At 40.3% G+C, this 24,020-nt stretch overlaps 2 pseudogenes; both read left to right on the forward strand.

Moving 5' to 3' along the window:
* The first annotated feature begins 607 nt into the window (after positions 1–607).
* LOC141409754 (uncharacterized) lies at positions 608–12,031 on the forward strand (annotated as a pseudogene).
* Positions 12,032–18,323: 6,292 nt separating this feature from the next.
* Positions 18,324–23,350, forward strand: LOC135969505 (uncharacterized; annotated as a pseudogene).
* Positions 23,351–24,020: the final 670 nt, after the last annotated feature.

A 24,020-nucleotide genomic window follows, 5' to 3' on the forward strand; every position in this document is an offset into this window, starting at 1 on the left:
TGTCAAATCCTCTCACAGAGTTACAGCCTTCCCCTCAAGAAGCCTTTCGCTAAGACTGTTCTTGTGGAATTAGCAAAGTGATATTTGGAAGCCCATGGAGGGCTATCATGAAAAAGGAAATAACCCCAGATGAAAACTGGAAAGAAGCTTTCTGAGAAACTGCTTATTGTTCTGTTAATTCATCTCACAGTGTTACAGCTTTCCCTCAAGAAGCCGTTCGCTAAGCCTGTTCTTGTGGATTTGCAAAGTTATATTTGGAAGCCCATAGAGGGCTAAGGTGAAGAAGAAAATATCCTCAGAGAAAAACTGGAAAGAAGCTTTCTGAGAAACTGCTTTGTGATGTGTGACTTCCACTCACAGAGTTACAGCTGTATTCCGTGGATCTGTTTGCTTGCCTTATTTCTGTGGAATCTGAGAACTGATATTTCGGATCCCTGTGAAGAGTATACGGCCAAAGGAAATATCCTCCGATAACAAAGAGAAAGAAGGATTTTGAGATATTTCTTCGTGCTCTGTGAAATCATCTCACAGAGTTACAGCTTACCCCTCAAGAAGCTTTTTGCTAAGACTGTTCTTGTGGAATTTTCAAAGTGATATTTGGAAGCCCATGGAGGGGTATCGTGAAAAAGGTAACATCCTCAGATGAAAACTGGAAAGAAGCTTTCTGAGAAACTGCTTAGTGTTCTGTTAATTCATCTCACAGAGTTACGGCTTTAGCCTCATGAAGCCGTTCACTAAGCCTGTTCCTGTGGAATTTACAAAGTGATATTTGGAAGCCCATAGTGGGCTAAGGTGAAAAAAAAATATCCTCAGAGAAAAACTGGAAAGAATCTTACTGAGAAACAGCTTTGTGATGTGTGACTTCCACTCACTGAGTTACAGCTGTATTTCGTGGATCTGTTTCCTAGCCTTATTTCTGTGGAATCTGAGAACTGATATTTAGGATCCCTGAGAAGACTATAGGGCCAAAGGAAATATCCTCTGATAACAAAGAGAAAAAATCATTCTGAGAAAATTCTTTGTGTTCTGTGAAATCATCTAACATAGTTACAGCTTTCCCCTCAAGAAGCCTTTCACTAAGGCTGTTCTTGTGAAATTTGCAAAGTGATATTTGAAAGCCCATGGACGGCAATGTTGAAAAAAGGAAATATCCTCAGAGGAAAAATGGAAAGAAGCTTTCTGAGAAACTGCTTGCTGTTCTGTTAATGCATCTCACAGAGTTACAGCTTTCCCCTCAAGAAGCTATTCCAGTAGCCTGTTCTTGTGGTATTTGAAAGGTGATATTTGGAAGCCCATAGAGGGCAATTGTGAAAAAGAAAACATCCTCAGAGAAAAACTGGAAAGAAGCTTTCTGAGAAACTGCTTTGTGATGTGTGACTTTCACTCACAGAGTTACTGCTGTATTTCGTGGATCTGTTTGATTGTCTTATTTCTGTGGAATCTGAGAACTGATATTTCGGATCCCTGTGAAGACTACAGGGCCAAAGGAAATATCCTCCGATAACAAAGAGAAAGAAGCTTTCTGAGACACTTCTTTGTGTTCTGTCAAATCCTCTCACAGAGTTACAGCATTCCACCCAAGAGGCCTTTCGCTAAGACTGTTCTTGTGGAATTAGCAAAGTGATATTTGGAAGCCCATGGAGGGCTATCATGAAAAAGGAAATATCCTCAAATGAAATCTGGAAAGAAGCTTTCTGAGAAACTGCTTAGTGTTCTGTTAATTCATCTCACAGTGTTACAGCTTTCCCTCAAGAAGCCGTTCGCTAAGCCTGTTCTTGTGGAATTTGCAAGGTGATATTTGGAAGCCCATAGAGGGCTAAGGTGAAAAAGAAAGTATCCTCAGAGAAAAACTGGAAAGAAGCTTTCTGAGAAACTGCTTAGGGATGTGTGACTTCCACTCATAGAGTTACAGCTGTATTTCGTGGATCTGTTTGCTAGCCTTATTTCTGTGGAATCTGAGAACTGATATTTCGGATCCCTTTGAAGGCTATAGTGCCAAAGGAAATATCCTCCGATAACAAAGAGAAAGAAGCTTTCTGAGAAATTTCTTTGTGTTCTGTGAAATCATCTAACAGAATTACAGCTTTCCCCTCAAGAAACCTTTTGCTATGACTGTTCTTGTGGAATTTGCAAAGTGATATTTGGAAGCCCATGGATGGCTACGGTGAAAAAGGAAATAACTTCAGAGAAAAACTGGAAAGACGCTTTATGAGAAACTGCTTTGTGATGTGTGACTCTCACTCACAGAGTTACAGCTGTATTTCGTGGATCTGTTTGATAGCCGTATTTATGAGGAATCTGAGAACTGATATTTCGGATCCTTGCGAAGACTATAGGGCCAAAGGAAATATCCTCCGATAACAAAGAGAAAGAAGCTTTCTGAGATAGTTTGTGTTCTGTGAAATCATCTCACAGAGTTACAGCTTTCCCCTCAAGAAGCCTTTCGCTAAGACTGTTCTTGTGGAATTTGCGAAGTGATATTTGGAAGTCCATGGAGGGCTATGGTGAAAAACGAAATATCCTCAGATGAAAACTGGAAAGAAGCTTTCTGAGAAACTTCTTAGTGTTCTGTTAATTCATCTCACAGAGTTACACTTTTACCCTCATGACGCCGTTCGCTAAGCCTCTTCCTGTGGAATTTCAAAGTGACATTTGGAAGCCCATGGATGGCTACGGTGAAAAAGGAAATATCTTCAGAGAAAACATGGAAAGAAGTTTCTGAGAAACTGCTTTGTGATGTGTGACTCTCACTCACAGAGTTACAGCTGTATTTCGTGGTTCTGTTTGCTACCCTTATTTCTGAGGAATCTGAGAACTGATATTACGGATCCTTGTGAAGACTATAGGGCCAAAGGAAATATCCTCCGATAAAAAAGAGAAAAAATCTTTCTGAGAAACTTCTTTGTGTTCTGTGCAATCATCTCAGAGAGTTACACCTTTCCCCTCAAGAAGCCTTTCGGTAAGACTGTTCTTGTGGAATTTGCAAAGTGATATTTGGAAGCCCATGGAGGGCTATGGTGAAAAACGAAATATCCTCAGATGAAAACTGGAAAGAAGCTTTCTGAGAAACTTCTTAGTGTTCTCTTAATTCATCTCACAGAGTTACATCTTTACCCTCATGAAGCCGTTCGCTTAGCCTGTTCTTGTGGAATTTCAATATGATATTTGGAAGCCCATAGAAGGCTGAGGTGAAAAAGTTAATATCCTCAGCGAAAAACTGGAAAGAAGCTTTCTGAGAAAGTGCTTTGTGATGTGTGACTTCCACTCACAGAGTTACAGCTGTATTTCGTGGATCTGTTTGCTAGCCTTATTTCTGTGGAATCTGAGAACTGATATTTCGGATCCCTGTGAAGTCTTTAGGGCCAAATTAAATATCCCACGGTAGCAAAGAGAAAGAAGCTTTTTGAGAAACTTCTTCGTGTTCTGTGAAATCATCTCACAGAGTTACAGCTTTCACCTCAAGAAGCCTTTCGCTAAGACTGTTCTTGTGGAATTTGCAAAGTGATATTTGGAAGCCCATGGAGGGCTCTGGTGAAAAAGGAAATATCCTCAGATGAAAACAGGAAAGAAGCTCTCTGAGAAACTGCTTAGTGTTCTGTTAATTCATCTCACAGAGTTACAGCTTTCCCCTCAAGAAGTCGTTCGCTAAGCCTGTTCTTGTGGAATTTGCAAGGCGATATTTGGAGGCCCATGGAGGGCTATGGTGAAAAAGAAAATGTGCTCAGAGAAAAACTGGAAAGAAGCTTTCTGAGAAACTGCTTTGTGATGTGTGACTTCCACTCACAGAGTTACAGCTCTATTTCAGGGATCTGTTTGCTAATCTTATTTCTGTGGAATCTGAGAACAGATATTTCGGATCCCTGTGAAGACTATACGGCCAAAGGAAATATCCTCATAAAACAAACGGAAGGAAGCTTTCTGAGAAACTGCTTAGTGTTCTGTTAATTCATCTCACAGAGTTACAGCATTCCCCTCAGGAAGCCGTTCGCTAAGCCTGTTCATCTGGAATTTGAAAAGTGATATTAGGAAGCCCTTATAGGGGTATGGTGAAAAAGAAAATATCCTCAGAGAAAAACTGGAAAGAAGCTGTCTGAGAATATGCTTTGTGATGTGTGACTTCCACTCACAGAGTTACAGCTGTATTTCGTGGATCTGTTTGCTAGCCTTATTTCAGTGGAATCTGAAAACAGATATTTAGGATCCCTGTGAAGACTATACGGCCAAAGAAAATATCCTCCAATAACAAAGAGAAGGAAGCTTTCTGAGAAACTTCTTTTTGTTCTGCGAAATCATCTCACAGAGCTACAGCTTTCCCCTCAAGTAGCCTTTCGCTAAGACTGTTCTTGTGGAATTTTCAAAGTGATATTTGGAAGGCCATGGAGGGCTATGGTGAAAAAGAAAATATCTTCAAGGAAAAACTGGAAAGAAGCTTTCTGAGAAACTTCTTTGTGATGTGTGACTTCCACTCACAGAGTTACAGCTGTATTTCGTGGATCTGTTTGCTAGCCTTATTTCTGAGGAATCTGAGAACTGATATTTCAGATCCCTGTGAAGACTACAGGGCCAAAGGAAATAGTCTCCGATAAAAAAGAGAAAGAAGCTTTCTGAGAAACTTCATTGTTTTCTGTGAAATCGTCTCACAGAGTTACGTCTTTCCCCTCAAGAAGCCTTTCGCTAAGACTGTTCTTGTGGAATTTGCACAGTGATATTTGGAAGCTCATGGAGGGCTACGGTGAAAAAGGAAATATCCTCAGATGAAAACTGGAAAGAAGCTTTCTGAGAAATTGCTTAGTGTTCTGTTAATTCATATCACAGAGTTACAGGTTTCCCTTCAAGAAGCCGTTCGCTAAGCCTGTTATTCTGGAATTTGAAAAGTGATATTTGGAAGCCCATAGTGGGCTAAGGTGAAAAAGAAAACATCCTCAAAGAAAAACTGGAAAGAAGTTTTCTGAGAAACTGCTTTGTGATGTGTGACTTCCACTCACAGAGTTACAGCTGTATTTCATGTATCTGTTCGCTAGCCTTATTTCTGTGGAATCTGAGAACTGATATTTCGGATCCCTGTGAAGACTACAGGGCCAAGGAAATATCCTCCGATAACAAAGAAAAAGAAGCTTTCTGAGAAACATTGTGTTCTGTGAAATCATCTCACAGAGTTACAGCTTTCCCCTCAAGAAGCCTTTCGGTAAGACTGTTCATGTGGAATTTGCAAAGTGATATTTGGAAGCCCATGGAGGGCTATGGTGAAAAAGGAAATATCCTCCGATGAAATCTGGAAAGAAGTTTTCTGAGAAACTGCTTAGTGTTCTGTTAATTCATCTCACAGAGTTACATCTGTATTTCGTGGATCTCTTTGCTAGCCCTATTTCTTTGGAATCTGAGAACTGATATTTCGGAACCCTATGAAGGCTATAGTGCCGAAGGAAATATCCTCCGATAACAAAGAGAAAGAAGCTTTGTTAGAAACTTCCTTGTGTTCTGTGAAATCATCTCACAGAATTACAGCATTCCCCTCAAGAAGCCTTTCGCTAAGACTCTTCTTGTGGAATTTGAAAAGTGATATTTGGAAGCCCATGAAGGGCTATGGTGAAAAAGGAAATATCCTCAGATGAAAACTGGAAAGAAGCTTTCTGAGAAACTGCATAGTGTTCTGTTAATTCATCTCACAGAGTTACAGCTTTCCCCTCTAGAAGCCGTTCGCTAAGCCTGTTCTGGTGGAATTTGCAAAGTGATATGTGAAAGTGCTTAAAGGGCTATGGTGAAAAAGAAAATATCCTCAGAGAAAAACAAAAAAGAAGCTGTCTGAGAAACTGCTTTGTGATGTGTGACTTCCACTCACAGAGTTACAGCTGTATTTCGTGGATCTGTTTTCTGTCCTTATTTCTGTGGAATCTGAGAACAGATATTTAGTATCCTTGTGAAGACTATACGGCCAAAGGAAATATCCTCCGATAACAAAGAGAAGGAAGCTTTCTGAGAAACTTCTTTTTGTTCTGCGTAATCATCTCAAAGAGGTACAGCTTTCCCCTCAAGAAACCTTTCGCTGAGACTGTTCTTGTGGAATATCCAAAGTGATATTTGGAAGCCCATGGAGGGCTATGGTGAAAAAGGAAACATCCTCAGATGAAAACTGGAAAGAAGAATTCTGAGAGACTGCTTAGTGTTTTGTTATTTCGTCTCACAGAGTTACAGATTTTCCCTCATGAAGACGTTCGCTAAGCCTGTTCCTGTGGAATTTGCAAAGTCATATTAGGAAGCCCATAGAGGGCTAAGGTGAAAAAGAAAATATCCTCCGAGAAAAACTGGAAAGAAGCTTTCTGAAAACACTGCTTTGTTATTTGTGACTACCACTCACAGAGTTACAGCTGTATTTCGTGGATCTGTTTGCTAGCCTTATTTCTGTGGAATCTGAGAACTGATATTTTGCACCCCTGTGAAGACTATACGGCCAAAGGAAATATCCTCCGATAACAAAGAGAAAGAAGCTTTTTGAGAAACTTCTTCGTGTTCTGTGAAATCATCTCACAGAGTTACAGCTTGCCCCTCAAGAAGCCTTTCGCTAAGACTGTTCTTGTGGAATTTTCAAAGTGATTTTTGGAAGCCCACGGAGGGCTATGGTGAAAAAGGAAACATCCTCAGATGAAAACTGGAAAGAAGCTTTCTGAGAAACTGCTTAGTGTTCCGTTAATCATCTCACAGAGTTACAGCTTAACCCTCATGTAGCCGTTCGCTATACCTGTTCCTGTAGAATTTGCAAAGTGATATTAGGAAGCCCAAAGTGGGCTAAGCTGAAAACGAAAATATCCTTAGAAAAAAAATGGAAAGAAGATTTCTGAGAAACTGCTTTGTGTTCTGTGAAATCATCTCACAGAGTTACAGCTTTCCCCTCAAGAAGCCTTTCGCTAAGACTGTTCTTGTGGAATTTGGAAACTGATATTTGGAAGCCCATGGAGGGCTATGGTGAAAAAGGAAACATCCTAAGATGAAAACTGGAAAGAAGCTTTCAGAGAAACGGATTTGTGTTCTGTTAATTCATCTCATAGTGTTACAGCTTTACCCTCATGAAGCCGTTCGCTAAGCCTGTTCCTGTGGAATTTGCAAAGTCATATTAGGAAGCCCATAGAGGGCAAAGGTGAAAAAGAAAATATCCTCAGAGAAAAACTGGAAAGAAGCTTTCTGAGAAACTACTTTGTGATATGTGACTTCCACTCACGGAGTTACAGCTGTATTTCGTGGATCTGTTTGCTAGCCTAATTTCTGTGGAATCTGAGAACTGATATTTCGTATCTCCGTGAGGACTATAGGGCCAAAGGAAATATCCTCTGATTAAAAGAGAAAGAGTCTTTCTGAGAAACTTCTTTGTGTTCTGTGAAAGCATCTCACAGAGTTACAGCCTTCCCCTCAAGAAGCCTTTCACTAAGACTGTTCTTGTGGAATTTGAAAGTGATATTTGGAAGCCCATGGAGGGCTATGTTGAAAAAGGAAATATCCTAAGACGAAAACTGGAATGAAGCTTTTTGAAAAACTGCTTAGTGTTCTGTTAATTCATCTCACAGAGTTAAAGCTTTACCCTCATGAAGCCGTTCGCTAATCGTGTTCCTGTGAAATTAGCAAAGTGATACTTGGAAGCCCATAGAGGGCTAAGGTGAAAAAGAAAATATCCTAAGAGAAAAACTGGAAAGAAGCTTTCTGAGAAACTGGTTGTGATGTGTGACTTCCACTCACAGAGTTACAGCTGTATTTCGTGGATCTGTTTGCTAGCCTTATTTCTGTGGAATCTGGGAACTGATATTTCGGATCCCTGTGAAGACTATAGGGCCAAAGGAAGTAGTCTCCGATGAAAAAGAGAAAGAAGCTTTCTGAGAAACTTCATTGTGTTCTGTGAAATCGTCTCACAGAGTTACATCTTTCCCCTTAAGAAGCCTTTCACTGAGACTGTTCTTGTGGAATTTTCAAAGTGATATTTGGAAACCCATGGACGGCTACGGTGAAAAAGGAAATATCATCAGATGAAAACCGGAAGGAAGCTTTCTGAGATACTGCTTAGTGTTCTGTTAATTCATCTCACAGAGTTACAGCTTTCCTCTCTAGAAGCCGTTCGCTAAGCCTGTTCCTGTGGAATTTGCAAAGTGATATTTGGAAGCCCGTTGAGGGCAATGGTGAAAAAGAAAATATCCTCAGGGAAAAACTGAAAAGAAGCTTTCTGAGAAACTGTTTTGAGATGTGTGCCTCCCACTCACAGAGTTACAGCTGTATTTCGTGGATCTGTTTGCTAGCCTTATTTCTGTGGAATCTGAGAACTGATATTTCGGATTCTTGCGAAGGCTATAGGGCCGAAGGAAATATCCACCGATAACAAAGAGAAAGAAGCTTTCTGAGAAACTTCTTTGTGTTCTGTAAAATCATCTCACAGAGTTACAGCTTTCCACTCAAGAAGCCTTTCGGTAAGACTGTTCTTGTGGAATTTGCAAAGTGATATTTGGAAGCCCATGGAGGGCTACGGTGAAAAAGGAAATATCCTCAGATGAAATCTGGAAAGATGCTTTCTGAGAAACTGCTTAGTGTTCTGATAATTCAGCTCACAGAGTTACAGCTTTACCCTCATGAAGCCTTTCGCTAAGCCTGTTCCTGTGGAATTTGCAAAGTGATATTTGGAAGCCCATAGAGGGCTATGGTGAAAAAGAAAATATTCTCAGAGAAAAACAGGGAAGAATCTTTCTGAGAAACTGCTTTTTGATGTGAGACTTCCACTCACAGAGTTACAGCTGTATTTCGTGGATCTGTTTGCTAGCCTTATTTCTGTGGAATCTGAGAACTGATATTTCGGATCCCTCTGAAGACTGTAGGGCTGAAGGAAATAGTCTCTGATAAAAAAGAGAAAGAAGCTTTCTGAGAAACTACATTGTGTTCTGTGAAATCGTCTCACAGAGTTACATCTTTCCCCTCAAGAAGCCTTTCGCAAAGACTGTTCTTGTGGAATTTTCCAAGTGATATTTGGAAGCCCATGGTCGGCTACGGTGAAAAAGGAAACATCCTCAGATGAAAACTGGAAGGAAGCTTTCTGAGAAAGTCCTTAGTGTTCTGTTAATTCACCTCCCAGAGTTACAGCTTTCCCCTCAAGAAGCCATTCGCTAAGCCTGTTCTTGTGGAATTTGCATAGTGATATTTGGAAGCCTATAGAGGGCTATGGTGAAAAAGAAAATATCCTCAGAGAAAAACTGGAAAGAAGCTTTCTGAGAAACTGCTTCGTGATGTGCGACTTCCACTCACAGAGTTACAGCTGTATTTCGTGGATCTGTTTGCTAGCCTTATTTCTGTGGAATCTGAGAACTGATATTTCGGATCCCTGTGAAGACTATAGGGCCAAGGAAATATCCTCCGATAACAAAGGGAAAGAAGCTTTCTGAGAAACATTGTGTTCTGTGAAATCATCTCACTGAGTTACAGCTTTCCCTTCAAGAAGCCTTTCGCTAAGACTGTTCTTGTGGAATTTGCAAAGTGATATTGGAAGCCCATGGAGGGCTATGGTAAAAAAGGAAATATCCTCAGATGAAAACAGGAAAGAAGCTTTCTGAGAAACTGCTTAGTGTTCTGTTAATTCATCTCACAGAGTTACAGCTTTCCCCTGAAGAAGCCGTTCGCTATGCGTGTTCTTGTGGAATTTACAAAGTGATATTTGGAAGCCCATAGAGGGCTATGGGGAAAAAAGAAAATATCCTCAGAGAAAAACTGGAAAGAAACTTTCTGAGAAACTGGTTTGTGATGTGTGTCTTCCACTCACAGAGTTACAGCTGTATTTCGCGGATCTGTTTGCTAGCCTTATTTCTGTGGTATCTGAGAACTGATTTTTCGGATCCCTGAGAAGACTATAGGGTCAAAGGAAATATCCTCTGAAAAGAAAGAGAAAGAATGTTTCTGAGAAACTTCTTTGTGTTCTGTGAAATCATCTAACATAGTTACAGCCTTCCCCTCAAGAAGCCTTTCGCTAAGACTGTTCTTGTGGAATTTGCAAAGTGATATTTGGAAGCCCATGGACGGCAATGGTGAAAAAACGAAGTATACTCAGATGAAAAATGGAAAGAAGCTTTCCGAGAAACTGCTTTGTGGTGTGTGACTTCCACTCACGGAGTTACAGCTGTATTTCGTGGATCTGTTTGCTAGCCTTTTTTCTATGGAATCTGAGAACTGATATTTCGAATCCCTGTGAAGAGTATACGGCCAAAGGAAACATCCTCCGATAACAAAGAGAAAGAAACTTTCTGAGATAGTTTGTGTTCTGTGAAATCATCTCAAAGAGTTACAGCTTTCCTCTCAAGAAGCCTTTAGGTAGGACTGTTCTTGTGGAATTTGCAAAGTGATATTTGGAAGCCCATGGAGGGCTATTGTGAAAAACGAAATATCCTCAGATGAAAACAGGAAAGAAGCTTTCTGAGAAACTTCTTAGTGTTCTGTTAATTCATCTCACAGCGTTACAGCTTTCCCTCAAGAAGCCTTTCGCTATGACTGTTCTTGTGAAATTTGCAAAGTGATATTTGGACGCCCATAAGGGCTATGGTGAAAAAGAAAATATCCTCAGAGAAAAACTGGAAAGAAGCTTTCTGAGAAAATGCTTGGTGATGTGTGACTTTCACTCACAGAGTTACAGCTGTATCTCATGGATCTGTTTGCTAGCCTTATTTCTGTGGAATCTGAGAACTGATATTTCGGATACCTGTGTAGACTATAGGGCCAAAGGAAATAACCTCTGATTACAAAGAGAAAGAATCTTTCTGAGAAACTTCTTTGTGTTCTGTGAAATCGTCTCACAGAGATACAGCCTTTCCCTCAAGAAGCCTTTCACTAAGACGGTTCTTGTGGAATTTGGAAAGTGATATTTGGAAGCCCATGGAGGGCTATGGTGAAAAAGGAAATATCCTCAGATGAAAACTGGAGAGAAGCTTTTTGAGAAACTGCTTAATGTTCTGTTAATTCATCTCACAGAGTTACAGGTTTACCCTCATGAAGCCTTTCGCTAAGCCTGTTCCTGTGGAATTTGCAAAGTGATATTTGGAAGCCCATAGAGGGCTTAGGTGAAAAAGAAAATATCCTCAAGGAAAAACTGGAAAGAAGGTTTCTGAGAAACTGCTTTGTGATGTGTGACTTCCACTCATAGAGTTACAGCTGTATATCGTGGATCTGTATGCTAGCCTTATTTCTGTGGAATCTGAGAACTGATATTTCGGATCCCTTTGAAGACTATAGGGCCCAAGGAAATATCCTCCGATAACAACGAGAAAGAAGGTTTCTGAGGAACTTCTTTGTGTTCTCTGAAATCATCTCATAGAATTACAGCTTTCCCCTCAAGAAGCCTTTCGCTAAGACTGTTCTTGTGGAATTTTCAAAGTGATATTTGGAAGGCCATGGAGGGCTATGGTGAAAAAGGAAACATCCTCAGATGAAAACTGGAAAGAAGAATTCTGAGAGACTGCTTAGTGTTCTGTTAATTCATCTCACAGAGTTACAGCTTTCCCCTCAAGAAGACTTTCGGTAAGACTGTTCTTGTGGAATTTTCAAAGTGATATTTGGAAGGCCATGGAGGGCTATGGTGAAAAAGGAAACATCCTCAGATGAAAACTGGAAAGAAGAATTCTGAGAGACTGCTTAGTGTTCTGTTAATTCATCTCACAGAGTTACAGCTTTCCCCTCAAGAAGACTTTCGGTAAGACTGTTCTTGTGGAATTTGCAAAGTGATATTTGGAAGCCCATTAAGGGCTATGGTGAAAAACGAAATATCCTCAGATGAAAACTGGAAAGAAGCTTTCTGAGAAACTTCTTAGTGTTCGGTTAATTCAACTCAAAGAGTTACAGCTTCATCCTCATGAAGCCGTTCTCGAAGCCTGTTCCTGTGGAATTTCAAAGTGATATTTGGAAACCCGTAGAGGGCTATGGTGAAAAAGAAAATATCCTCAGGGAAAAAGTGGAAAGAAACTTTCTGAGAAACTGCTTTGTGATGTGTGACTTCCACTCACAGAGTTACAGCTTTATTTCGTGAATCTGCTTGCTAGCCTTATTTCTGTGGAATCTGAGAACAGATATTTCGGATCCCTGTGATGAATATACGGCCAAAGGAGATATCTTCCGATAACAAAGAGAAGGAAGCTTTCTGAGCAACTTCTTTGTGTTCTGTGAAATCATCTCACAGAGTTACAGCTTTCCCTCAAGAAGCCTTTCACTGCGACTGTTCTTGCGAAATTTGCAAAGTGATATTTGGCAGCCCATAGAGGGCTATGGTGAAAAAGAAAATGTCCTCAGAGAAAAATTGGAAAGAAGCTTTCTGAGAAACTGCTTGGTGATGTGTGACTTTCACTCACAGAGTTACAGCTGTATTTTGTGGATCTGTTTGCTAGCCTTATTTCTGTGGAATCTGAGAACTGATATTTCAGATCCCTGTGAAGACTATAGGCCAAAGGAAATATCCTCTGTTTACAAAGGGAAGGAATCTTTCTGAGAAACTTCTTTGTGTTCTGTGAAATCATCTCACAGAGTTACAGCATTCCCCTCAAGAAGCCTTTCGCTAAGACTGTTCTTGTGGAATTTGTAAAGTGATATTTGGAGGCCCATGGAGGGCTAGGGTGAAAAAGAAATTATCCTGAAAGAAAAACTGGGAAGAAGCTTTCTGAGAAACTGCTTTGTGATGTGTGACTTCCACTCACAGAGATACAGCTGTATTTCGTGGATCTGTTTGCTAGACTTATTTCTGTGGAATCTGGGAACTGATATTTCGGATCTCTGTGAAGACTACAGGGCCGAAGAAAAAAGACTCTGATGACAAAGAGAAAGAAACTTTCTGAAAAACGTCATTGTGTTCTGTGAAATCGTCTCACAGAGTTACATCTTTCCCCTCAAGAAGCCTTTCTCTAAGACTGTTCTTGTGAAATTTGCAAAGTGATATTTGGAAGCCCATGGACGGCTATGGTGAAAACGGAAATATCCTCAGATGAAAACTGGAAGGAAGCTTTCTGAGCAACTGTTTAGTGTTCTGTTAATTCATCTCACAGAGTTACAGGTTTGCTCTCTAGAAGCCGTTCGCTAAGCCTGTTCTTCTGGAGTTTGCAAAGTGATATTTGGAAGCCCATAGAAGGCTATGGTGAAAAAGAAAATATCCAGAAAGAAAAACTGGAAAGAAGCTTTCTGAGAAACTGCTTTGTGATGTGTGATTTCCACTCAAAGAATTACAACTGTATTTCGTGGAACTCCTTGCTTGTCTAATTTCTGGGGAATCTGAGAACTGATATTTCGGATCGCTGTGAAGACTTTAGGGCCAAAGGAATATCCCCCGATAACAAGGAGAAAGAAGCTTTCTGAGAAACTTCTTGTGTTCTGTGAAATCATCTCACAGAGTTACAGATTTTCCCTCAAGAAGCCTTTCGGTAAGACTGTTCTTGTGGAATTTGCAAAGTGATATTGGGAAGCCCATGGAGGTATATGGTGAAAAAGGAAACAGCCTCAGATGAAAACTGGAAAGAAGCTTTCTGAGAAACAGCTTAGTGTGCTGCTAATTCATCTCACAGAGTTACAGCATTACCCTCATGGAGCCGTTCACTAAGCCTGTTCCTGTGGAATTTGCAAAGTGATATTTGGAAGCCCATAGAGGGCTAAGGTGAAAAAGAAAATATCCTCTGAGAAAAACTGGAAAGAAGCTTTCTGAGAAACTGCTTTGTGATGTGTGACTTCCACTCACAAAGTTACAGCTGTATTTCGGGGATCTGTTTGCTAGCCATATTTCTGTAGAATCTGAGAACTGATATTTCGGATCCCATTGAAGACTATAGGGCCAAAGGAAATATCCTCCGATAACAAAGAGAAAGAAGCTTTCTGAGAAACTTCTTTGTGTTCTGTGAAATCATCTCACAGAGTTACAACTTTCCCCTCAAGAAGCCTTTCGCTGAGACTGTTCTTGTGGAATTTGCAAAGTGATATTTGGAAGCCCAAGGAGGGCTATGGTGAAAAAGGAAATATCCTCAGATGAAAACTGGAAAGAAGCTTTCTGAGAAACTGCTTAGTGTTCTGTGAAATTATCTCACACAGTTACAGCTTTCCCCTCAAGAAGCCTTTCGCAAAACTGTTCTTGTGGAATTTACAAAGTGATATTTGGGAGCCCATGGAGGGCTATGGTGAAAAAGGAAACATCCTCAGATGAAAACTAGAAAGAAGCATTCTGAGAAACTGCTTAGTGTTCTGTTAATTCATCTCACAGAGTTACAGATTTTCCCTCATGAAGCCGTTCGCTAAGCCTGTTCCTCTGGAATTTGCGAAGTCATATTAGGAAGGCCATGGTGGGCTAAACTGAAAAAGGAAATATCCTCAGGGAAAAACTGAAAAGAAGCTTTCTGAAAAACTGCTTTTTGAAGTGTGACTTCCACTCACAGATTTACAACTGTATTTCGTGGATCTGTTTGCTCGCCTTATTTCTGTGGAATCTGAGAACTGTTATTTCGGATCCCTGTGAAGACTATAGGGCCAAAGGAAATATCCTCCGATAACAAAGAGAAAGAAGCTTTCTGAGAAAATTCTTTGTGTTCTGTGAATTCATCTCACAGAGATACAGCTTTCCCCTCAAGAATCCTTTCGCTAAGACTGTTCTTGTGGAATTTGCAAAGTGATATTTGGAAGCCCATGGAGGGCTATTTTGAAAAAGGAAACATCCTCAGATGAAAACTGGAAAGAAGCTTTCTGAGAAACTGCTTAGTGTTCTGTTAATTCATCTCACAGAGTTACAGCTTTAACCTCATGAAGCCGTTCGCTATGCCTGTTCCTGTGGAATTTGCAAGGTGATATTTGGAAGCCCTTAGAGGGCTAAGGTGAAAAAGAAAATCTCATCAGGGAAACACTGGAAAGAAGCTTTCTGAGAAACTGCTTTATGATGTGAGACTTCCACTCACAGAGTTACAGCTGTATTTCGTCGTCTGTTTGCTAGCCTTATTTCTGTGGAATCTGAGAACTGATATTTCGGATCCTTGTGAAAAATATAGGGCGAAAGGAATATCCCACGATAACAAAGAGAAAGAAGCCTTCTGAGAAACTTCATTGTGTTCTGTGAAATCATCTCACAGAGTTACAGCTTTCCCCTCAAGAAGCCTTTCGCTAAGACTGTTCTTGTGAAATTTCCAAAATGATATTTGGAAGCCCATAGAGGGCTATGGTGAAAAAGAAAATATCCTCAGAAAAAACTGGAAATAAGCTTTCAAAGAAACTGCTTTGTGATGTGTGACTTCCAATCACAGCGTTACAGCTGTATTTCGTGGATCTGTTTGCTAGCCTTATTTCAGTGGAATCTGAGAACTGATATTGCGGATCCCAGTGAAGGTTATAGGGCCGAGGGAAATATCATCCGATAACAAAGGGAAAGAACCTTTCTGAGAAACTTCTTTGTGTTCTGTGAAATCTTCTCACAGAAATACATCACTCTCCTCAGAAGCCTTTCTCTAAGACTGTTCTTTTGGAATTTGCAAAGTGATATTTGGAAGCCCATGGAGGGCTATGGTGAAAGAGGAAATATCCTCAGATGAAAACCGGAAAGAAGCTTTCTGAGAAACTGCTTAGTGTTCTGTTAATTCATCTCACAGTGTTACAGCTTTCCTCTAAAGAATCCGTTCACTATGCGTGTTCTTGTGGAATTTGCAAAGTGATATTTTGAAGCCCATAGAGGTCTATGGTGAAAAAGAAAATATCCTCAGAGAAAAACTGGAAAGAAGCTTTCTGATAAACTGCTTTGTGATGTGTGACTTCCACTCACAGAGTAAAAGCTGTATTTCGTGGATCTGTGTGCTAGCCTTATCTCTGTGGAATCTGAGAACTGATATTTCGTATCCCTTTGAAGACTATAGGGCCAAAGGAAATATCCTCCGATAACAAAGAGAAAGAAGCTTTCTGAGAAACTTCTTTGTGTTCTGTGGAATCATTTCACAGAGTTACAGCCTACCCCTCAAGAAGCCTTTCGCTAAGACTGTTCTTGTGGAATTTGTAAAGTGATATTTGGAAGCCCATGGAGGGCTAGGGTGAAAAAGGATATATCCTCAGATGAAAACTGGAAAGAAGCTTTCTGAGAAACTGCTTAGTGTTCTCTTAATTCACCTCACAGAGTTACAGCTTTCCCCTCATGAAGCCGTTCGCTAAGACTGTTCTTGTGGAATTTGCAAAGTGATATTTGGAAGCCATTGAGGGCTATGGTGAAAAAGAAAATATCCTCAGAGAAAAACTGGAAAGAAACTTTCTGAGAAACTGATTAGTGTTCTGTTAATTCATCTCACAGAGTTACAGGTATCCCCTCAAGAAGTAGTTCGCTAAGCCTGTTCTTGTGGAATGTACAAAGTGATTTTTAGAAGACCATAGAGGGCTATGGTGAAAAAGAAAATATCCTCTGAGAAAAACTGGAAAGAAGCTTTATGAGAAATTGCTTTGTGATGTGTGACTTCCCCTCACAGAGTTACAGCTCTATTTCATGTGTCTGTGTGCTATCCTTATTTCTGTGAAATCTGAGAACTGATATTTCGGATCCCTGTGAAGACTATAGGCCAAAGGAAGTATCCACCGATAACAAAGAGAAAGAAGCTTTCTGAGACCCTTTTTTGTGTTCTGTGGAGTCATCACACAGAGTTAGAGCCTTCCCCTCCAGAAGCCTTTCGCTAAGACTGTTCTTGTGGAATTGGCAAATTGATATTTGGAAGCCCATGGAGAGTTTTGGTGAAAAAGGGAATATACTCAAATGAAAACTGGATAGAAGCCTTCTGAGAAACTGATGAATGTGCTATTAATTCATCTCACAGAGTTACAGCTTTCCCCTCAAGAAGCCGTTCGCTAAGCCTGTTCCTGTGGAATTTGCAAAGTGATATTTGAAACCCCTAGAGGGTTATGGTGAAAAAGAAAATATCCTCAGAGAAAAAGGGGAAAGAAGCTTTCTGAGAAACTGCTTAGTGTTCTGTTAATTCATCTCACAGAGTTACAGCTTTCCCCTCATGAAGCCGTTCGCTAAGCGTGTTGCTGTGGAATTTGCAAAGTGATATTTGGAAGCCCATGGAGGGCGAAGGGGAAAAAGAAAATATCCACAGAGAAAAACTGGAAAAAAGCTTTCTGAGAAACTGCTTTGTGATGTGTGACTTCCACTCACTGAGTTACAGCTGTATTTCGTGGATCTGTTTGCTAGCCTTATTTCTGTGGAATCTGAGAACTGGTATTTCGGATCCCTGTGAAGGCTATAGGGCCAAATGATATATCCTCCGTTAACAAAGAGAAAGAAGCTTTCTGAGCAATTTCTTTGTGTTCTGTGAAATCGTCTCACAGAGCTACAGCTTTCCCCTCAAGAAGCCTATCGCTAATACTCTTCTTGTGGTATTTGTAAAGTGATATTTGGAAGCCCATGGAGATCTATGGTAAAAAAGGATATATCCTCAGATGAAAACTGGAAAGACGCTTTCTGAGAAACTGCTTAGTGTTCTGTTAATTCATCTCACAAAATTACAGTTTTCCCCTCAAGAAGTCGTTCGCTAAGACTGTTCTTGTGGAATTTGCAAAGTGATATTTGGAAGTCCATGGTGGGCTATGGTGAAAAAGAAAATATCCTCAGAGAAAAACTGGAAAGAAGCTGTCTGAGAAATTGCTTTGTGATGTGTGACTTCCACTCACAGAGTTACAGCTGTATTCGTGGATCTCTTTGCTAGCCTTATTTCTGTGGAATCTGAGAACTGATATTTTGGATCCCTGAGAAGACCATAGGGCCAAAGTATATCCTCCAATAACAAAGAGAAAGATGCTTTCTGAGGAACTTCTTTGTGTTCTGTGAAATCATCTCACACAGGTACAGCTTTCCCCTCAAGAAGCCTTTCGCTAAGATTGTTCTTGTGGAATTTGCAAAGTGATATTTGGAAGCCCATGGAGGGCTACGGTGAAAAGGGAAATATACTCAGATGAAAACTGGAAAAAAGCTTTCTGAGAAACTGCTTAATGTTCTGTTAATTCATCTCACAGAGTTACAGTTTTCCCCTCATGAAGCCGTTCGCTAAGCGTGTTGCTGTGGAATTTGCAAAGTGATATTTGGAAGCCCATGGAGGGCGAAAGGGAAAAAGAAAATATCCACAGAGAAAAAATGGAAAAAAGCTTTCTGAGAAACTGCTTTGTGATGTGTGACTTCCACTCACAGATTAACAGTTGTATTTCGTGGATCTGTTTGCTAGCCTTATTTCTGTGGAATCTGAGAACTGGTATTTCGGATCCCTGTGAAGGCTATAGGGCCAAATGATATATCCTCCGTTAACAAAGAGAAAGAAGCTTTCTGAGCAATTTCTTTGTGTTCTGTGAAATCGTCTCACAGAGCTACAGCTTTCCCCTCAAGAAGCCTGTCGCTAATACTCTTCTTGTGGAATTTGTAAAGTGATATTTGGAAGCCCATGGAGATCTATGGTAAAAAAGGATATATCCTCAGATGAAAACTGGAATGACGCTTTCTGAGAAACTGCTTAGTGTTCTGTTAATTCATCTCACAAAATTACAGATTTCCCCTCAAGAAGTCGTTCGCTAAGACTGTTCTTGTGGAATTTGCAAAGTGATATTTGGAAGTCCATGGTGGGCTATGGTGAAAAAGAAAATATCCTCAGAGAAAAACTGGAAAGAAGCTGTCTGAGAAATTGCTTTGTGATGTGTGACTTCCACTCACAGAGTTACAGCTGTATTCGTGGATCTGTTTGATAGTCTTATTTCTGTGGAATCTGAGAACTGATATTTTGGATCCCTGAGAAGACCATAGGGCTAAAGTATATCCTCCGATAACAAAGAGAAAGATGCTTTCTGAGGAACTTCTTTGTGTTCTGTGAAATCATCTCACACAGTTACAGCTTTCCCCTCAAGAAGCCTTTCGCTAAGACTGTTCTTGTGGAATTTGCAAAGTGATATTTGGAAGCCCATGGAGGGCTACGGTGAAAAGGGAAATATCCTCAGATGAAAACTGGAAAGAAGCTTCCTGAGAAACTGCTTAGTGTTCTGTTAATTCATCTCACAGAGTAACAGCTTTCTCCTCAAGAAGCCGTTCGCTAAGCCTGTTGCTTTGGAATTTGCAAAGTGATATTTGGATGCCCTTAGAGAGCTATGGGGAAAAAGAAAATATCCTCAGAGAAAAACTGGAAAGAAGCTTTCTGAGAAACTGCTTTGTGATTTGTGACTTCCACTCACAGCGTTACAGCTGTATTTCGTGGATCTCTTTGGTAGCCTTTTTTCTGTGGAATCTGAGAACTGATATTTCGGATCCCTGTGAAGTCTATAGGGCCAAAGGAAATATCCTGCGATAACAAAGAGAAAGAAGCTTATTGAGAAACTTCTTTGTGTTCTGTGAAATCATCTCACTGAATTACAGCTTTCCCCTCAAGAAGCCTTTCGCTAAGACTGTTCTCGTGGAATTTGCAAAGTGATATTTGGAAGCCCTTGGATGGCTACGATGAAAAAGGAAATATCCTCTGATGAAAACTGGAAAGAGGCTTTGTGAGAAACTGATTAGTGTTCTGTTAATTTATCTCACAGAGTTACAGCTTTCCCCTCAAGAAGCCGTTCGCTAAGCCTGTTCTTGTGAAATTTGCAAAGTGATATTTGGAAGCCCATAGTGGGCTAAGGTGAAAAAGAAAATATCCTCAGGGAAAAACTGGAAAGAAGTTTTCTGAGAAACTGCTTTGTGATGTTTGACTTCCACTCATAGAATTACAGCTGTATTTCGTGGATCTGTTTGCTAGACTTATTTCTGTGGAATCTGAGAACTGATATTTCAGATCCCTGTGAAGACTATAGGGCCAAAGGAAATATCCTTCGATAACAAAGAGAAAGAAGCTTCCTGAGAAACTTCTTTATGTTCTGTGAAATCGTCTCACAGAGTGCCAGCTTTCCCCTCAAGAAGCCTTTCGATAAGACTGTTCTTGTGGAATTGGCAAAGTGATATTTGAAGCCCATAGAGGGCTTTGGTGAAAAAGGAAATATCCTCAGATGAAATCTGGAAAGAAGCTTTCTGAGAAAATGCTTAGTGTTCTGTCAATTCCTGTCACAGAATTACAGCTTTCCCCTCAGAAAGCCGTTCGCTATGCCTGTTCTTGTGGAATTTGCAAAGTGATATTTGGAAGCCCATAAATGGCTATGCTGAAAAAGAAATTATGCTCAGAGAAAAACTGGAAAGAAGCTTTCTGAGAAACTGCTTTGTGATGTGTGACGTCCAGTCACAGAGTTACAGCTGTATTTCGTGGATCTGCGTGCTAGCCTTATTTCTGTGGAATCTGAGAACTGATATTTCGGATCCCTGTGAAGACTAAAGGCTCAAAGAAAATATCCTCCGATAACAGAGGGAAAGAAGCTTTCTGAGAAACTTCTTTGTGTTCTGTGAAATCGTCTCACACAGTTACAGCTTTCCCCTCAAGAAGCCTTTCGCTAAGACTGTTTTTGTGGAATTTGCAAAGTGATATTTGGAAGCCCATGGAGGGCTATGGTGAAAAAGGAAATATCCTCAGATGAAAACTGGAAAGAAGCTTTCTGAGAAACTGTTTTGTGATGTGTGACATCCACTCAAGGAGTTATAGCTGTATTTCGTGAATCTGTTTGCTGTCCTTATTTCTGTGGAACCTGAGAACTCATATTTCGCGTCCCTGTGAAGGCTATAGGGCCAAAGGAAATATCCTCGGATGACAAAGAGAAAGAAGCTTTCTGAGAAACTACTTTGTGTTCTGTGAAATCGTCCAACAGAGTTACATCTTTCCCTTCAAGATGCCTATTCGCTAAGACTGTTCTGGAATTTGCAAAGTGATATTTGGAAGCCCATGAAGGGCTAGGGTGAAAAAGGAAATATCCTCAGATGAAAACTGGAAAGTAGCTTTCTGAGAAACTGCTTAGTGTTCTGTAAATTCATCTCACAGAGTTACAGTTTTCCCCTCAAGACTCCGTTCGCTAAGCCTGTTCTTGTGGAATTTGCAAAGTGATATTTGAAAGCGCTTAAAGGGCTATGGTGAAAAAGAAAATATCCTCAGAGAAAAACTGGAAAGAAGGTTTCTGAGAAACTGCTTTGTGATATGTGACTTCCACTCACAGAGTAACAGCTGTATTTCGTGGGTCTGTTTGCTAACTTTATTTCTGTGGAATCTGAGAACTGATATTTCGGATCCCTTTGAAGACTATAGGGCCAAAGGAAATATCCTCTGATAACAAGGAGAAAGAAGCTTTCTGAGAAACTTCTTTGTGTTCTGTGAAATCATCTCACCGACTTACAGCGTTCCCCTCAAGAAGCCTTACGCTAAGACTGTTCTTGTGGAATTTGGAAAGTGATATTTGGAAGCCCATAGTGGGCTAAGGTGAAAAAGAAAATATCCTCAGGGAAAAACTGGAAAGAAGGTTTCTGAGAAACTGCTTTGTGATGTGTGACTTCCACTCATAGAATTACAGCTGTATTTCGTGGATCTGTTTGCTAGACTTATTTCTGTGGAATCTGAGAACTGATATTTCAGGTCCCTGTGAAGACTATAGGGCCAAAGGAAATATCCTCCGATAACAAAGAGAAAGAAGCTTCCTGAGAAACTTCTTTGTGTTCTGTGAAATCGTCTCACAGAGTTTCAGCTTTCCCCTCAAGAAGCCTTTCGCTAAGACTGTTCTTTGGAATTTGAAAAGTGATATTTGGAAGCCCATGGAGGGCTCTGGTGAAAAAGGAAATATCCTCAGATGAAAACAGGAAAGAAGCTTTCTGAGAAACTGCTTAGTGTTCTGTTAATTCATCTCACAGAGTTACACCTTTCCCCTCAAAAAGCCATTCGCTAATCCTGTTCATGTGGAATTTGCAAAGTGATATTTGGAAGCCCATAGAGCGCTATGGGGAAAAGAAAATATCCTCAGAGAAAAACTGGAAAGAAGCTTTCTGAGAAACTGCTTTGTGATGTGTGACTTCCACTCATAGAGTTACAGCTGTATTTCGTGGATCTGTTTGCTAGCCTTATTTCTGTGGAATCTGAGACCATATATTTCGGATCACTGTGAAGAGTATAGGGCAAAAGGAAATATCCTCCGATATCAAAGAGAAAGAAGCTTTTTGAGAAACTACTTCTTGTTCTGTGAAATCATCTCACAGAGTTACAGCTTTCCCCTCAAGAAGCCTTTCGCTAAGACTGTTCTTGTGGAATTTGCAAAGTGATATTTGGAAGCCCATGGAGGGCTATGGTGAAAAAGGAAATATCCTCTGATGAAAACTGGAAAGAAGCTTTCTGAGAAACTGATTACAGTTCTACTAATTTATCTCACAGAGTTACAGCTTTCCCCTCAAGAAGCCGTTCGCTAAGCCTGTTCTTGTGGAATTTGCAAAGTGATACTTGGAAGTCCAAAGTGGGCTAAGGTGAAAAAGAAGATATCCTCAGAGAGAAATTGAAAGGAAACTTTCGGAGAAACTGCTTTGTGATGTGAGACTCCCACTCAAAGCGTTACAGCTGTATTTCGTGGATCTGTTTGCTCGCCATATTTCTGTGGAATCTGAGAACTGATATATCAGATCCCTGTGAAGATTATAGAGCCAAAAGAAATATCCTCTGATAACAAAGAGAAAGAACTTTTCTGAGAAACTTTTTGTGTTCTCTGAAATCATCTCACAGGGTTACAGCCTTCCCCTCAAGAAGCCTTTCGCTAAGACTGTTCTTGAGGAATTTGCATAGTGATATTTGGAAGACTGTGCACGGCTAAGGTGAAAAAGGAAATATCCTCAGATGAAAAGTAGAAAGAAGATTTCTGAGAAACTGCTTTGTGATGTGTGACTTCCACTCACAGAGTTTTAGCTGTATTTCGTGGATCCCTTTGCTAGCCTTATTTCTGTGGAATCTGAGAACTGATATTTCGGATCCCTTTGAAGACTATAGGGCCAAAGGAAATATCCTCTGATAACATAGAGAAAGAAGCTTTCTGGGAAACTTCTCTGTGTTCTGTGAAATCGTCTCACAGTGTTACATCTTTCCCCTTAGGAAGCCTTTCGCTAAGACTGTTCTTGTGCAATTTGCAAAGTGATATTTGTAAGCCCATGGAGGGCTACGGTGAAAAAGGAAATATCCTCAAACGAAAAATGATTAGAAGCCTTCTGAGAAAATGATTAGTGTTCTGTGAAATCATCTCACAATGTTACAGCATTCCCCTCAAGAAGGCCTTCGCTAAGACTCTTCTTGTGGAATTTGCACAGTGATATTTGGAAGCCCATGGAGGGCTATGGTGAAAAAGGAAACATCCTGAGATGAAAACTGGAAAGCAGCTTTCTGAGAAACTGATTAGTGTTCTGCTAATACATCTCACAGAGTTACAGGTTTTCCCTCGAGAAGTAGTTCGCTAACCCTGTTCTTGTGGAATATGCAAGGTGATTTTTGGAAGCCCATAAAGGGTTATGGTGAAAAAGAAAATATCCTCAGAAAAAACTGAAAAGAAGCTTTCTGAGAAACTACTTTGTGATGTGTGACTTCCCCTCACAGAGTTACAGCTGTACTTCGTGGATATGTTTGCTTGCCTTATTTCTGTGGAATCTGAGAACTGATATTTCGGATCCCAGTGAAGACTATAGGGCCAACTGAAATATCCTCTGATAACATAGAGAAAGAATTTTTTTAAGAAACTTCTTTGTGTTCTGTGAAATCCTCTCACAGGGTTACAGCCTTCCCCTCAAGAAGCCTTTCGCTAAGACTGTTCTTGTGGATTTTGCAAAGTGATATTTTGAAGCCCATGGAGGGCTATGGTGAAAACGGAAATATCCGCAGATGAAACCTGGTTAGAAGCTTTCTGAGAAACTGCTTTGTGATGTGTGACTTCCATTCACAGCGTTACATCTCTATTTCGTGGATCTGTTTGCTACTCTTATTTCTGTGGAGTCTGAGAACTGATATTTCGGATCCCTCTGAAGACTATAGGGCCAAAGGAAATATCCTCCGATAACAAAGAGATAGAAGCTTTCTGAGAAACTTCTTTGTGTTCTGTGAAATCATCTCACAGAGCTTCAGCTTTCCCTTCAA

This window comes from Macaca fascicularis, chromosome 2, assembly GCF_037993035.2.
Source record: "Macaca fascicularis isolate 582-1 chromosome 2, T2T-MFA8v1.1".
NCBI lineage: Eukaryota > Metazoa > Chordata > Mammalia > Primates > Cercopithecidae > Macaca > Macaca fascicularis.